Source organism: Suncus etruscus, chromosome 3 (assembly GCF_024139225.1).
Source record: "Suncus etruscus isolate mSunEtr1 chromosome 3, mSunEtr1.pri.cur, whole genome shotgun sequence".
NCBI lineage: Eukaryota > Metazoa > Chordata > Mammalia > Eulipotyphla > Soricidae > Suncus > Suncus etruscus.
In genome coordinates this window covers 1,293,886-1,309,634 of record NC_064850.1, presented here as the reverse complement: position 1 = coordinate 1,309,634, position 15,749 = coordinate 1,293,886, and the positions used below count along the sequence as shown (strand labels likewise).

The following is a 15,749-nucleotide window of genomic DNA, read 5'->3' as shown; positions in this document are numbered from 1 at the left end:
GAGATAGAGTTCATTTCCCAAGAAAATCAAGGACCAGATGTCTCTGCTTGGCCCATTTACTCTAAATCCTGTCATGATGAATAAACAGATTGCATACATTTTATATACTTCCTTAAAAAAATGACTAGCGTAGTAGGGGTCTTCCCAAAATGAGGCAATTTTAGATGACGTAGAAATCACTTTTGTTCCTGTAAGGAAATTTGTAAACACTAACTTCTAGGTTTCAAGGAAAAGGCAACACTTTACAACTTTTTAAATTTTTTTTTTTTTTGAGGTGGGAGGTCACACCCGGTGATGCTCAGGGATTACTCCTGGCTCTGCACTCAGAAATCGCTCCTGGTTTAGGAGACGGGGATCAAATGCTGTCTGTCCTAGGTCAGCCATGTGCAAGGCAAGAGTCCTGCAGCTACACTATCCCGCCGGCTCCAACACTTGACAATTTTAAAGTAGTTTCCTAATGAAAGAGAAGACATTTTTATTATTTCTCTTTGGCTTTTGTTGCTGTCTGGATAACACTCAGCTCTGTATAGTTTATTATTCAAATCTGAATAATAATTTATCTAAGTATAGTATTCTCGAAAAGATGCTCATTTTGTTGAGTTTTTTATACTATATCCCTCCATACTCTGCTGACTTGAAGAATTTAATTTGGTAGATTTGCTGTATATATCTATGGGCTTTCCTTTGTATGTAAATTTCTTTTTTTGATATTGCTACTTATAGTATTTTGTCTCTATCTTTGGAGTTTGTCACTTTAAGTATAAGTCTTGGAATTTTCCTAGTTGAGTCTATTTTCATGATCTTTGGGGCCTTTTGGATCTCGATGCTTGTAATCCTTAATTCTCAGAAGTTCTTGTTGATGATTTTTTATTGTTTCTTCATCACATATGCTTTTCTGTTCTTTAGGGACTCTAGTAATTCTTATATTTCTTTTGAACTCTCTCCATATTTCATTTTTAGACTATTTTCATCTTCTGCTGTTTCCTAGCTATTTCTTCCTCATCTTGAAGCTCCTTGATTGTTTTAAACAGCTTCTGTTATTCTGCTTTTCAGAGCTTCTATTGGTTTTTGTAATATCACCTACCATGTTCATTATTTCTGTCATGCAGTAGTTTTTTTTATTTTGACTCATACTTCTTTCCTGTGTCTAATTAAGGCATTTTATTTTTTTATTTCTTTTAAGTTCCTTTATTTTTAAAAAAACATGTATTATATAGTTGTTGAGAATGCATTTGTTTCAAGGTCAATCCCACCACCAACATAAATTTCCCTTTACCTTTATACCTGGATTCCCACCCATTCTGAAATCTTGGCAGGCATGAAATAATATATTTTATATTGCTTGTTTATTTTTTAAAAACTACAGTAATAAGAAAATTGGTGAAAATTAATGCATCTTGCAAAGAGATCATTGTCAGAAAGTTTGCTAAATGATTTATTGCTCTTTGATTGTCTGCTATTTGTTTAGTCTCTGAACATTAGGTGGCTTTGAATCCACATTGATGTATAAATTGGTGTGTTCCTACTGGGATGACAGTATTGAAAAAAATTAGAGCTGTCATGCAGATATATGGCTTCTAGGCCTAGGAATTCCAAACTCTGTGATATTGTGGCTTCTGTAAGACACAGTTTGGGCTACCAGAACTTCCTTAAATACATAAAGGTGGGGGGAGGGGGGAGCTGCTTGCAATCAGACTAAAGATGTCCTGGAGATATCAGCCCAAATACTGGCATACCTGGAGTGTTGATTGGTTTGGTCTCTCTGCAGAGATCAGTGGTTAGGTGGTGAAGCTGGGTCATTGGTGAAGAGGTGATTGTGGATAGTGGGTGCAGCTGGCATGGCTTCGGCATGGTGGGGACTTGACTCACCCTCCCCTCCTGAGATTGCCATTTTTCAAATGCATGACCCATGTGCCCATGATTTTTCACAGCTTGGTAATGACTCTGAGACTTGTGCTTTGCACACTATGTGCCATTGTTTCTTTGAGTTTGTTGACCACCCTCATCATAATGTTATAAAGACATTTTCTGAGGATCTATTGGTGTTCTTGTGTCTGCTGTGATATTGTTCATTCACTGAGTTTGGTAGGCTTCTTTGTATTTTTCTCATTTATTTATTTTTTTTCTCTGCTGGGCCTGTGGTGGTGGTGGTGGTGAATCTTTGCAGTTAGACCCCTGAAAGAAATTGAGAGATTAGGCTGAATTTTTTTTTTTGTCTTCTCTGTCTGTCTTCACCGAATGACAGGAAAAGTGTCTTTTGCTGAGTAGATCTCAATTTGCTGAGTAGATCTGAATTTTTTTTTTGTCTTCTCTGTCTGTCTTCACCGAATGACAGGAAAAGTGTCTTTTGCTGAGTAGATCTCTCTGGGAGCTGCATAAGTAGCCGTATACTTCAGGGAGATGTGGTGTGGGCCCATTTATTGGCCTAGGTCAGGTGTGGAGGCTGCTGGGACCTAGCCAGAAGGGAGAGGATCTGCCTCTTATTCCAGAGTAGACCCATGGTGATGATGTTAGCCAGAGGCAAGCCTCACCTGGAATGGAGGACAACAAACAGAAGGTCAGGAACAAGCTTGGTGTGGATCCATTTCTATGGCATAAACCATTTTCTTTCTTTCTTTTTTGTTTGTTTGTTTGTTTTTGGGCTACACCTGGTGATGCTCAGGGGTTACTCCTGGCTATGCTCCCAGAAAAAGCTCCTGGCTTGGAGGACCATATGGGATACCGGAGATTGAACCAAGGTCTATTCCTGGTTCAACTGCATGCAAGGCAAAAGCCCTACTGCTGTGCTATCACTCTGGCCTTTTTTTTTTTAGGCCACACCCGGCATGCTTAGGGGTTACTCCTGGCTGTCTGCTCAGAAATAGCTCCTGGCAGGTACGGGGGACCATATGGGACGCCAGGATTCGAACCAGCCACCTTAGGTCCTGGATCGGCTGCTTGCAAGGCAAACGCCACTGTGCTGTCTCTCCAGCCCCATGACATATCTCATTTTCTATGCATCCTTGTTGCTCTAGTTTGTAAACTGAGACTCATCTACCTTGGAGGCTCTTCTGGGATATAAGGAACAGAGGGCTGAGGCCTGGAAATTTGTGATAATTCTATCTTCCTCTGAGATTTGATAGGATGGATGAACTTTCTAAATAATGGGTCTTAAGCTGTGATGCAAATAAGAACCACTTAAGGGACATTTTTATTTTGTTGTGTAGTTGGGAGTGGGGAACATTGGGCCATGCCTGGTGGTGCTTAAGGATCAGTGAGTAGTTTGTGATGCTGAGAATCAAACCAGGGTTGGCTACACACATTAAGAACATAGTAAGACATATATGAACTCCTATACTCTCTCTTCAGATCCAGCCCAAGAAACTTTTAAAAGATGCCCATGTGTGGATACCATTCCCTTTTTGATTAAGAACAAAGCTCGGCCACATAGAAGCTGTTTTAAAGTTTTATTAGTGATTCTCATCTATAATAGAGCTTAGCATTATCGATTGATCTAGATCTAGCCAGGAAAATCTCTCCAAAAATTTAAAAGCGTTCAGCACTAGCAACTAGACATTAGAACAAGAATGAAATTACCTATCTCATAAGTGATGATTGATAAAGCATCACATCTTATGAAGTCTTCAAGCACACCTTGACAGGGACTCCTCCAAACTGAAAGGGAAGTAAATGACTAATGTACAATGAAATGCAGGTTGTGGAAATGCAAGAACTTGAACAAATTTTAAGATCAGGAACTAATGAAATGAAATGGGGCCAGAAGCTAATTACATGGAAATATTTCTATTTGCACATTTCTCCAGAAGGCAAAGTAGAGATTGTAACCAACATATCTCTGCAAGTGACGAGAATATTAAGTTTGTTTGATTCCCCTTGTAAACTACCTTTCTCAGCATGCATTCTGTCCTAGTTCTTGTGAAGGTGAGAATCACATCAGACTCATTAATTGTCTCCATTTTAGATATGATAAGACTTTAGTGGATGGTGTTAATTAAACTCCAAAACAACTCTTCTTGCATCCCAAGGAAGAGCCATTAATTCACTCGCTTAAACTGATCAAAATTTAATTACCGTCACTCTGTGCAATTACTCCATAATTAAAGTAATTTGGTTCATTCCACTTGCTGACAATGTCATTGAACAGCCATTCACAGACCAAGAGAGGTGATAATTAACTTAAAGAATAGCTCAGGGCATTTTTATCCAGACAAGTTCACTCTCCCTTGTTCCTAAAATACCTAGAATTAGGTGTGGTGCGGAGAGAGAACTTGTAGGAGAATTTTTGAATAAAAATAATGATTAAAAACACTTTTGGGGGATTTCTCCTACAGATTAAAGTCTTTAGAAAATTAAATGAGTGTAGTATCCATTATTATTACCGAACCATAAATTAGTGTCATGGGTAACACAAACAGAACTTGAAAAAAGAAGCATTTAAGTATTGGTTAGAGCTCGTCACTGTGGGGGATTAGTGCCTATTTGAGGGCTGAGGGATGTGGAACAAAACAGATGAGGACAGAAAAGAGCACCAGGAATCTTCAGAGAAAAACCAAGAATGTGTTTTGTAATGGAAAAAACGGAAGTTGGCGAGAAGCTTTTGGTTAACACCTTCCACTCCACTCGCCACACCCCTCTGTAAGCATTGGAGATAGTTTTCTCTACTTACATATGGAATCATTGTTTTATGGACAAGTTAATTGACGGGTTCTTCAAGGAGTTAAAAACAGAATTAGCATACGATTCTGATATAGCATTGCCAGGAAGTGTAAGAATAGGACACAAAGCCTGTGATTTGTTCAATATCATAGATTTAGAGAGGGAGGAAGTGGGGGGTGGAACTGAGGGGCTCCACTCTCCCCTGAAGATGCATGCAAGCACATTCTATTGGATTGAAGTACATTTAAGTTCTGGGAAAGGATGAGCTAAAAACAGCAGTGGCTTCCCCATTGAAGGATAATAAATCAAAGAATGCAAGCAGTGGCAGTTCGCTGAAATTTAGGGGTTACTGGGAATAGTTTCTTCAGGACCTGCTTAAGCCTATTGGAAATATGTGCTGAGGTAATATCTATCTTTCCATGAATTTCTGAAAAAAAAAATCTTTAGTTGTCTAAGCGTGTTCTTTTAGCACCCAACTCCTGTCTACGACACCTTATGTAGCTTCTCCTTGCTTCTTTCTGTACTTGAAACTGGGGGGAAGGACAAGTGGTGCTGCAGCCACCTACCTGCCAACATTGTTTTAATACATCTTGGAAAGTTCCACCTTTAACTGTATGTCCCATGAGCCTATGAAAGAGGCCAATAGTTGAGTTTACTTTTGTATCTCAGTCTTGGTCAAACTAGACAGTTGCCCTGGAATCAGGCAACTTCTGAAGGCCTTGGCAATTTATTAGCCATTATATTGGCAATGATATTGGTTGAAATAAATTTCTGCCATCAACTATTGAGAGCTTGGAGATGAAGGACTCCCCTGAGATATAACTATAACAGATATAACTAGTGCCAGGCTTACCCCCTGGTCTTGGTTTGCTCAGATCATTCTCTTTCCAATGGACAATTAATTATGGAAATGATGTCAGGGAGGATCCTCAATAAGAACATTACGTTTTCTCTCAGATGTGAGACCAAAAGATACACAAAAGGTAGCAACAAAGATCTAAAGCAACATGATGGAGTAACTGACCTATAAAATTGGAGTTTACAACGCTTTTAGTGATAATGTCTTGTGCACATGATTCCAAAAACACACCCATCACCAGTGTACCCTTTCCCTCTCCCATGGGCCCCAAGACATCTCCCTCTTAAGCCACCACCACTATTCAATTGTACAGATCAGTTCCCCCATCACATTACCTAAAGAGACACAGCAAGGTATCAACAAAGGTCTAAAGGCAACATGGTGGCTCTGCACTCAGAAATCATTGGACAAGTTAATTGATTAACTGATGGCGCTTGTGGGACCATTTGGGCATCAAGCATCAAACCTGGGTCAACTGTGCAAGGTAAATGCGCCATTTACTGTAATAACACTCTGGACATTACCAAGTTAGTTTTGTATATGCAGCTTTGCACCCCTAGTGTCTATTAATCTCATAACCCGCCACCAAAGTGCCATTCTCATTCTCAGAATGATCATGTCCATCCTCTCCCACCATCTATCTCCATCATAATAGTTCTTAGAGTATCTAAGTTATTTTTGCTGTGACTTTCTAGTTCATTTGCTTTGACTATTTATATTCCACATAGGACTGCAGTTGCCTTTTACTTTCCAACTTATTTCACTTAAGATCACCTCTATCTCCATCCAGGCAGTAGCCACAGTCAGTGCAGATATCTGAATCGAATGCATTAGGAATTTTCCCAAGAAATCGTCCCAGGTTTTATGTGTGTAGATGTAGAGCACTTGGCTAGATTCAGACACCCCACTGCTAGGTTACTGCAAATTGAAGGATTTTGCGGGGAAGGGAGACTACACCTAACAGTGCTCAGGGCTTACTCCTGGCTCTGTCCTCAGTGATTACTCTTTCTGGGGCTCCAGGGACCATACAGGATGCTGGGTATTGAATTCAGGTCTAATGTGTGCAAAGCAAGCACCCTACCTGCTGAACTGTAGCTTTGAACACCAGAGCACAGTTTTGATCCATAAGAAAAGGAGTAAAAACAGCACCCCGACAAGTGGCCACTGCATTAATATAAATGAACTGACTTAAGGAGACGACTTAGGAGATACCCTTGCCCTTTTCATGCAATGAATCCTGGCTGTTGCTACACTGATTCCACCTTGGCAGCTGGAGGTTATCAGTACTGCTGTGTTTCTCTTGTGCTCCAGTTTGTGCCATGTCATTTTCCTATAACACAGACTTTTGAGCTTCTCCGGGTTCTGATATTTCTGGGTCAGAATGAGCGGTCGGTGGCAAACATGCCAAACAGAAACCTCAGATGTAAGACCAATTAACTCATGACATCATTGACCCAAATCTGCAGTCAAAATCCTGACACTTCCGTTTTTCCATTACAGCCACAGCTGCCATCTCTTCAGACCTCTCACCACTCACCCTTCTTGCATTCCCTGACAATGAATTCTCTTCACATGATCCTGATTCTCTCTACCGGGCTTTATTAAAGTTCTAAATCTATTTCCTGTTGGGTGTAAAGGCAAAATCTCATTTAAGAGGGCTGTTTTCATTTCATAGAGGTCAGGGTGTGTTCTGTGCACCAATGTGATTCTCTCTGTAGGTGATATGGTGAATAACAGCATTGAAGTAGAGACTAGAGGGCTTGTTTCTGGTCTCTGTTTGCTTCAAACTGACTGCATGAGCAAGTCACTAAACTTTCTGCTTCATAGTTGGTTCAGCTCTTAAGGTAATATGTTGGTGAGAATTCTCTGCATTGATCATGATTCTCTAGAGAATGAAATCCAAAAGGATGGGGACTGTGTGTGCAAAGATATTTATTCTGCAGAATTGACTTACATGGGATGGAAGTTAGTAAGTGCCAAGTAAGACCTGTTATGGTAGAGTGCAAGACGAAGGTTGATGCTGTACTTTCAATCTGAAGGCCAGCAGCCTCACCATACAGGAAGAGCAACCATTTCCATTTAAGAACAGCCAATTCCTCAGTCCAAAAACCTTCAGGTGGGGAAAATTCTTTTTGGCTAAGATTTGACACTTTTCTTTTATTCAAACCTTTGACTGATATGGTGAAGCCCAACCTTGTTATGGCAGGAAACCTGATTAACCCAGTCTATTAATTTAAACATTAATACTATCTAAAAACTTCCTCACAGATATACCAAAAATAATTTTTATTATCAAATATAGTATTTGATACTACAAGTGTAGTATTACCAAATACTTTGATATCCTGTAATCCAGTCGGGTTGTCATATAAAATTAATGACTGCATTTTCAACTGTGTGTGTGTGTGTGTGTGTGTGTGTGTGTGTGTGTGTGAGTTTGGACCACACCCAGCAGTATTCAGGACTTATTGGCTCTATGCTCAGGCATTACTCCTGGCAGAGCTCTGAGGACCACGTGGAATGCTAAGGTTGAATGTGAGTCAACCACATGCTATACAAGTACCCTACCACTGTACTATTTCTTCAGCCTTGTGTTCCAGACCTTTGCATGATCTCTAAGTTCTCTGAGCCTTTTTTAGCAGTAGGGAATAAGGAAGAAATTGCTGCATGCCTCAGGGTATGCCACCTCACATGGACTAAGGTAAAGCAGGTTTGTAGTACATATCATGGTCATCCCTTTAAGTCAATAAAATATCCCCAGAAAAAAATATTTCTACTCATTCACCTTGATCATCATCTCCCCCCAATGCTAATCATAGCTTTAAATTTGCTTACATACAATTTTTAACAACACACTCTTTGTTTAGACTCAGATTAGGAAAAACATTGGCTTTCAATTGAAAAGGTAAATGGGTACATAACATAAACCCATTTGGATCTTTTACTATTATTAATGCCAAGGAAATGGATATACCTCAGCACTAAATTTTATCTATTTAAAGAAAAAGAATTTACATTGTCAACATACTTCATCGTAATATACTTGTTTCCAGATAATTGAAAACAAAATTATTAAAAAAATGGAAATAAACATCACTAATCATCAGGGAGATGCGAATCGAAACAACAATGAGGTATCATCTCACTCCACAGAGACTGGCACGTATCACAAAGAACAAGAATAATCGGAGCTGGAGGGAATGTAGAGAGAAAGGAACTCTCATTCACTGCTGGTGGGAATGCTGTCTAGTCCAACCTTTATGAAAAACAATATGAAGATTCATAAAAAAAACCTGAAAATTGAGCTTTTATATGATACAGCTTTATCACTACAAGGGATAGACCCTAGGAACACAAATATACAATTTAAAAATCCCTTCCTCACACCAATATTCATTTCAGTGCTATTTACAATAGCCAGACTTTGGAAACAACCAAGATGCCCTTCAACAGATGAATGGCTAAAGAAATTGTGGTATATATACAGAATGGGATATTATGCAGCCATCAGGAAAGATGAAGTCATGAAATTTTCCGATAGCCACATATAGAAAATACACATATTTCCTATATCCACATGCTCATGGAATTTATTTTGCTGAGTGAAATAAGTCAGAGGGAGAGAGATAGACACAGAATAGTCTCACTCATCTATGGGTTTTAAGAAAAATAAAAGATATTTTTAAAATAATTCTCAGAAATGAGGGCTGGAAGGTCCATCTCACGATATGTAGCTCACTACAAAGAGTGGTGAGTGCAGTTAGAGAACTAACTACACTGACAACTAACATAACAATGTGAATGAATGTGAGAAGTAGAAAGCCTGTCTCAAATACAGGTGAAGGGGGGGGGAGTTGTGGGTAGCGAGGTGGAAGATTTGGGGCAATAGTGATGGGAATGTTGCACTGGTGAAGGGGGTGTTCTGAAACCCAACTACAATCATGTTTGTAATCAAATTGCATAAATAAAGATATTAATAAAGAAGAAAAATGAAAATAAAAATAAAATGGAAGAGAAAAAAGAAAGGAGAAAGGAAAAAAAAAGCACAGTATCAAGTTCATTTGTGAAAATTATTGTATCCCCAATAAAGTCATTGATACAATGGGAGAAGGTTTACTAAGCTCTTGTGGTTCTAGTCCAGTCTGTTAAATGTGGTGTTCCTTTAATGATGATAGCATCAAACAAATGAAGTTGTCCAGAAATTCAAAGCTACAGTATTATACATTTTAGGAGCATACACTCAGATTCAGGGCCTCCTAGAAGAAGGCCTGATTCAAACATGGTGACAGTATTTGTGAGCGTGGTTACAGCTGCCAAACTTTCCCAGAAGTAGGGAGATAGAAGGAGGATACTTTCACTCACTCCAATCAATCAGTCAATCAATCGATAAAAAGCCCAGATGATATCAGCCTGAAGTATGGTCAGATCGGCCTCCTCGCAGGAAATTGTAGAGTCAATGCTGAGGCAGGCCATGAGAAAAATGGTGGTTCTGGGTGATGGAGGCAGCAAGTGTGGCTTTGATAGAGATGCCAGCTGTGTGCTGCATGGGCCAGTGTAGCCATAATCTTTCATGGCTTAGTTTATATCTATTCCAGAAAAGAGAGTAAAGAGTATCTATGGGGCTGGCCTGGTTCAAACATGGCAACTGTGTTTGTAGGGGTGGTTACAGCTCTGATTTTTTTAAAGAGAATGGGTAGGAAAGTTCACAGCTTTTCTAGAGAGAAAGTTTTCTTGAAGAGTACTTCTAATTGCATTTGTAAGGATATATAATATACCACCATAAAGTCTTGTCTCCCTCTGGTGACTGACTCAGAGGTACAACCCTTTTTCAGTTGGGACTGAATACAGATTTTTATCATTAAAACACTTGTCTATCGGCAGCTAGCCCATCCGTTTTAAGGTTTCTAACAAGGTACTTTAGAAAATAAAAAAGAGAGATGATTTCTCTGAATTGACTTCATAAGCTTTCATACACGAGAGTGAGACACATTTGGTAGTAGGTGGATGAGGACATAACTCACACGAACCCTGCACATTTAATACCATTAATTCGTCAAGACTAATAATATTAATTCATTCAAAAATGAGATCAAACACGAGTACCCCTTGCAGTGGTAATCCATGGCTGCTGACTCAATAGGTCTGCACAGCACAGTGCTTCTGGCAGAGTGCAGATTGCACTGGGAAACCATCTACTATCTCCCGCCTTCAGTCAAAGCATCTTAAAAAATTTGCTTGTCTCTCTGCATTCCCTGAAAATGCTATACTGTGCCAGGAATGATTTAAGTTTAATGTCAACAGGAGAGTCATACATAATTATTTTTTTCTAAACCTCACTTAATAGAAATCAGCAGGTAGAAAGAACCCAACCAGGCTCACAAAATGATGGTCGCTGCAATTGACCTTTTATCTGACCATGTAAATCAAGCTTGGGCATCATTAAATGTAGCCAACCATGAACTGTGCAACTGTTATGCAGTCACTGAATTCTGAAGGACATTGAACTTGTCCTGTTTCCCTTTCATTCTTTCGCTTCCTTATGATCTACTAACACCCTAGACTCACAGTTCTCTAGTCTTTAGCCTTATTCTTTCTAGAAACACGTGTCTTCCTAGCACACACTGTGAATGAGGGATTCTACTCAACCTGGTATGATAAATTAGAAAAGCAGCATTTTTCCCCTGGAGATCTTAGTCTGACGGACAGTTGAGTTGTGTATGGAGGAAAGTGGGCAGTGTACTAGAGTCAGCTCTAGTCTCTATTCTAGAATTAGAATTTCTAGAATTAAAAATTAGAATTTCTAGAATTAGAAACACTCGCTGTGTGACTTTGGACTGACTTACTTAGACTCTTAGAAATCCTAATTGCTCTTTTATAAAATAGAGATGGGTTTTTAACTGCTTAGAACATATTTTTCTGAGTCTGAGCTAGGAGAAATATGACCATCAGTACAATGCCTGCCAGATGGTTTTGTATTGAAAGTTGTAGTAAATATTGTTTTAGGTTTATGGTTCATGTTAATATAAAATATCTCCTCTTCCAAAGCTGTATTTTTCCTCTGGTTCTGACTGAAATTTAACCTTCGTGGACTTTTCTTCACATTGCTGAGTGGAAAGTCAGTTAAAGATGTTTTGCTATTATCACTTGAGGTATAGCAATGTGAAAGGACCTCGGGAAAACTGGTCTATTCATTACCTTGTTGCTGTGATGTACATTGGTTCTATGGACACTTTCTAAATATAACGCCTTACTGTATTGCTTATGCTGAAGCAGAATATCAAGGAGCATCAATGAAAGCTAATAATTTGTACTGGCTTGAGTGAAGCAATGGGCCAGGGAGGTAACTCCAAGGACCTGATGTATGCCTGCATCCCCACAGGGTATCAGGTTCTATCCCTGCTGGGTGTGCACACTTTGTGGTGCCTAGCACCCAAACTGAAAGCAAACAAAATAAAAGAGCAACAGCTGATCATTTTGCCCACAAAACTGAAAGTTGGAGGCCAAACTCATATCATGCTAAGTAAATCAGAATCAGGGCAATTTCACATACTCGGGGAAAAATTCGAGCATTCTTTGGAGGCAAAAACCCGTGGTGTCTACACAAAATTTCTCTGAATATTTTTGAAACTGAGATTGTCTGCTAATTTTGCATTGTGCTGCCTTAATTGCTGCTTAGGAATGAAATACAGCCAAGAGATTTGGTTTCACTATAAATAAAGCAACAGCCTGCCCTCTAAGTGTTAGCAACAGTTAGTATGCATTAGCAGCAAGCTAGAAAAATCTACTTAAGTAAGAACAGAGGGAGACAGTTTTGGATATTAGCCTGTTAGAAATGTGGAATCATATGATGATTTCTTCATTAGTGTAAGCCTCTCTCTTTCTTTCTCTCTATCTCTCTTCTTATGTATGGGCCACACCTGGCAGTGCTGAGGGGTTATTGTTGGCCCTGTGCTCAGAGATCATTCCTTGTGGTGCTCAGATGTTGTGTTAAGTATTAATTATAAAGTCCTAGTGGTGCATGGTGGATGGAGGAGGGTGAGGTCTTTTTCTACCCAGCCCAACGCCTGCAGCCCCTTTCAGCCTGGCAGGTCTTTAGGTTCAGGAGAACAGCGAAGAAATGATCCACAGGCAGTCAGATGAAGTTTTAGGAGACATCCAGTTTTATTATAAGGCCCTAACCACCATGTGCATATTACTCAGACAACTTTTTGTTTGTTTGTTTGTGTATTATGATACGAATTTGTGTATCATCCTTGGGCAGGGGCCATGCTAATCTTCTCTGTAGCGTTCCATTTTTAGTATATGTGCTGCCGAAGCTCAGACGACTTTTAAGCTAACCAGCCTCTCTGCACCCAACCTGTGTCTTCTCTCCACCTGCTGTGTCTTCTTTGCTCAGTCTCCTGACACCCCTCCCCTAGCCACTCTTATTATCAGCCACAGACCCCTCCCAGATGTGGGAGGGTCTGACCATCTAGATAAGATTAGCATTTGGCCTTGGGGAGGGGTAACACTCAGGGGACCATATGGGATGCTGGGGAATGAACCTGGGTCAACTGCATGCAAGGCAAATGCCCTACCTGCTGTGCTAGCATTCCAGCCTCACAGGATGGTGCTCAAGAAACCATATGTGGTTCTGAGGATTGAACCTGCATGAGTCACCAACACCACTGTACGATTGCTTGGGCCCCAAACCTATGTAGACAGACATAAAACTGTGGAGGAAAGACATTTTAGGGACAACAGCTGATGACAGAGACCCAGGATTGCAGGATTCAGAAAGGAAGTGGGGAATTCATTATAAATATGGCGTCCTTCTAGGAGAACAATAGGATAGCTCACTCATGAGTGATCTTCTGAGTTAGTCAGACTTCCTGAGGTTCTCCCACTCCTAAGCTCTCCATTCTGCTACAGCTGAGATGTTTGATGGTATGTTCTAAGCCATGCGTGAGACATGGCCCACTGAAATAAACTACAGGCCATGACTGGACATTTTTTATTAAAGCTATCTGAATTACTTCAGGTTCGGGGTCAGTGAGGAGCTCAGTTTGTTTTCTCTTCACAGTATTTTCTAGGGATAAAACTCATAATGGGCTAAAGTACTTCTGTAGTTTATATCACATAGAATGGTGTGCTCAGGGGACCGAGTGCTTTTCAAACTGACGACATAGGACAACAGATATGGAACGTACCTTGCACGCCATTGATCAAGTTTTGATCTCTACCCTCACATATAGTCTAGTCCCCCTGAGTCTGCCAGGAGTGATCCTAGGAGTGGTCCGTGAGTGAAGTCAGAAGTAAGCCTGAACACCGCTGGTTGGGATCCAAAAACAAAAGAAAGAGAATATTTTTTGAGTTGCTAATTATTAACAAATCCACTTTATCTGAAATCTTTGCACCTGAATAGTTATGCAAGTTAAATAGATGTGGTTAGCATATGGCTCCCTGGGTCCTTGTGGGCATGGTATCACCTTATCTCCTCTTAAGGTGTACTTTTTACTTTACTTTTTTTTTTTTTTTGGCTTTTGAACCTACACCCGGTGGTGCTCAGGAGTTACTCCTGGCTCTGTGCTCAGAAATCTCTCCTGGCAGGCTCAGGGGACCATATGGGATGCCGGGAATCAAATCCAGGTCCATGCCAGGTCGGTCGCGTGCAAGGCAAACTCCCTACCACTGTACTAACCCTCTAGCCCCCTCATGCCTAATGCAAGGAATTTGTGAAGAAGAAAGAGTAGGTCAAATATAGGAAGGTTTTCAGGGAGGCACAATAAAACAAGGTAGACAGAATTAAATTTTGCCTTCTCCATTGAGAAATTTTTCTCTGGGAGACTCTGAATGGAGAGATTTATATTTAAGTGTTTTTCGAAAGTCACCTTTCTTTTGCTTTCTGAATCCTTCTCATGAACTTAACCTTTTGACAAAAACATATTTTGGGGTGGGATATTTTTACTTCACTAAATACAAATAGCATTCTTTTTATTCAACCTGATGAACTACTCAGTTATTTGCTAGGATACCATAGCCATCATAAAATGGATCATTGTACTAATTTAAGCCCACAAGTTAACAGTATTCATTTGTGATATTTGCTTTGGATTTCATTTAAACTGACATTTCACAATGAAAAAAAATGCTCACATGGGAAATGCCATTTTATTTATTTTAGGATAAACCAAAACATTTTGGAAATTTTTTTTTTTTTTACCTTTCTGCCATCTCCCCCAAAGCTCTGGAATTTAGAAACGAAAACACAAATTTTTCAAGAGACTGTAGATTTTCTTTGGAAAGTTCTGCTGAAAATCATGATGTACCATACTTAAGGGATAGTTAATCAGTACTTTGCTTAATCTTCTAGCTCATCTGTTCCAAATTTGGATTCCAACAAATGGTCCCGTGGGATATTTAACTGTGAGCATTAGCTGATAGTTTCTGGGGACTCCTTTCCTGTAGTCAGAACCACATCACCTCCGCACACCCTCACCCATAATCCTAGCAGCTCAATGTGACTAGACTAGACGTGTGAAATGTTTTCATTTCCTATTGACTGGTTGTGTACTTCCCTTGTGTTAATCCCTTGTTAATGGACACTTGCTTTGAGCCAGCTGAGGTCGGAGTTGTGTCGTCTTTGTGATGCTAGCAGATTTTATTACTTGGATATCTTTGTTTTCATTATTTTGAGGTTTTGGGATTTTGTCCGTTTCATTGATATTGATTCTCTCAGTGAGAGATGGTCCGGCCTCCCGCTGTTTCTGTTTGTGTTTGATCTACGAACAGTGGGTGGGAATCCCGAGGCTGCAAATGTTTTGGTTCTATATGCCTTAGCTGGGAGAGGCATGGTAAGAGCCATTAGCAGCTTTCCCAGCTGAAAACAGACCAATGTGCCTATCACCCTAGGTGGGGGGCTTGTAGTTGGTCATTTAAATGACCTCGGGCCGTTGTTCTGGGGGCCTCCTTTTAGAGGGGCAATGTGGAACCTGAAAAAGCTTAGGCAATCACTTTCTGAGAAATCCAAAGAACACTGTCCCTCTTTTAGTTATTAGGTCTGCCTCTTCCTAGCTCTGTACATTCCAGTAAATGGCTTTATCTCTCTGGACCTCAGTTTTCTTTCCTTTAAAGAAGATTACATGTCTTTATTTTAAACATTGTGATTTAGAGTTACTTATAATATAGTTATTTCTGGCATTCAATGTTCTAACACCAATCCCATCACCAGAGTACCATTTCCTTCACCCTTGTC

General features: G+C 39.9%; 1 non-coding gene across 1 annotated transcript; it reads right to left on the bottom strand.

Annotated features, from left to right (window-relative positions):
• Positions 1 to 12,731: 12,731 nt before the first annotated feature.
• Positions 12,732 to 12,834, bottom strand: LOC126004819 (U6 spliceosomal RNA). Its single transcript, XR_007494065.1, has one exon. It is a non-coding gene; the product is annotated as a U6 spliceosomal RNA (small nuclear RNA).
• Between the last annotated feature and the right edge of the window lie 2,915 nt (positions 12,835 to 15,749).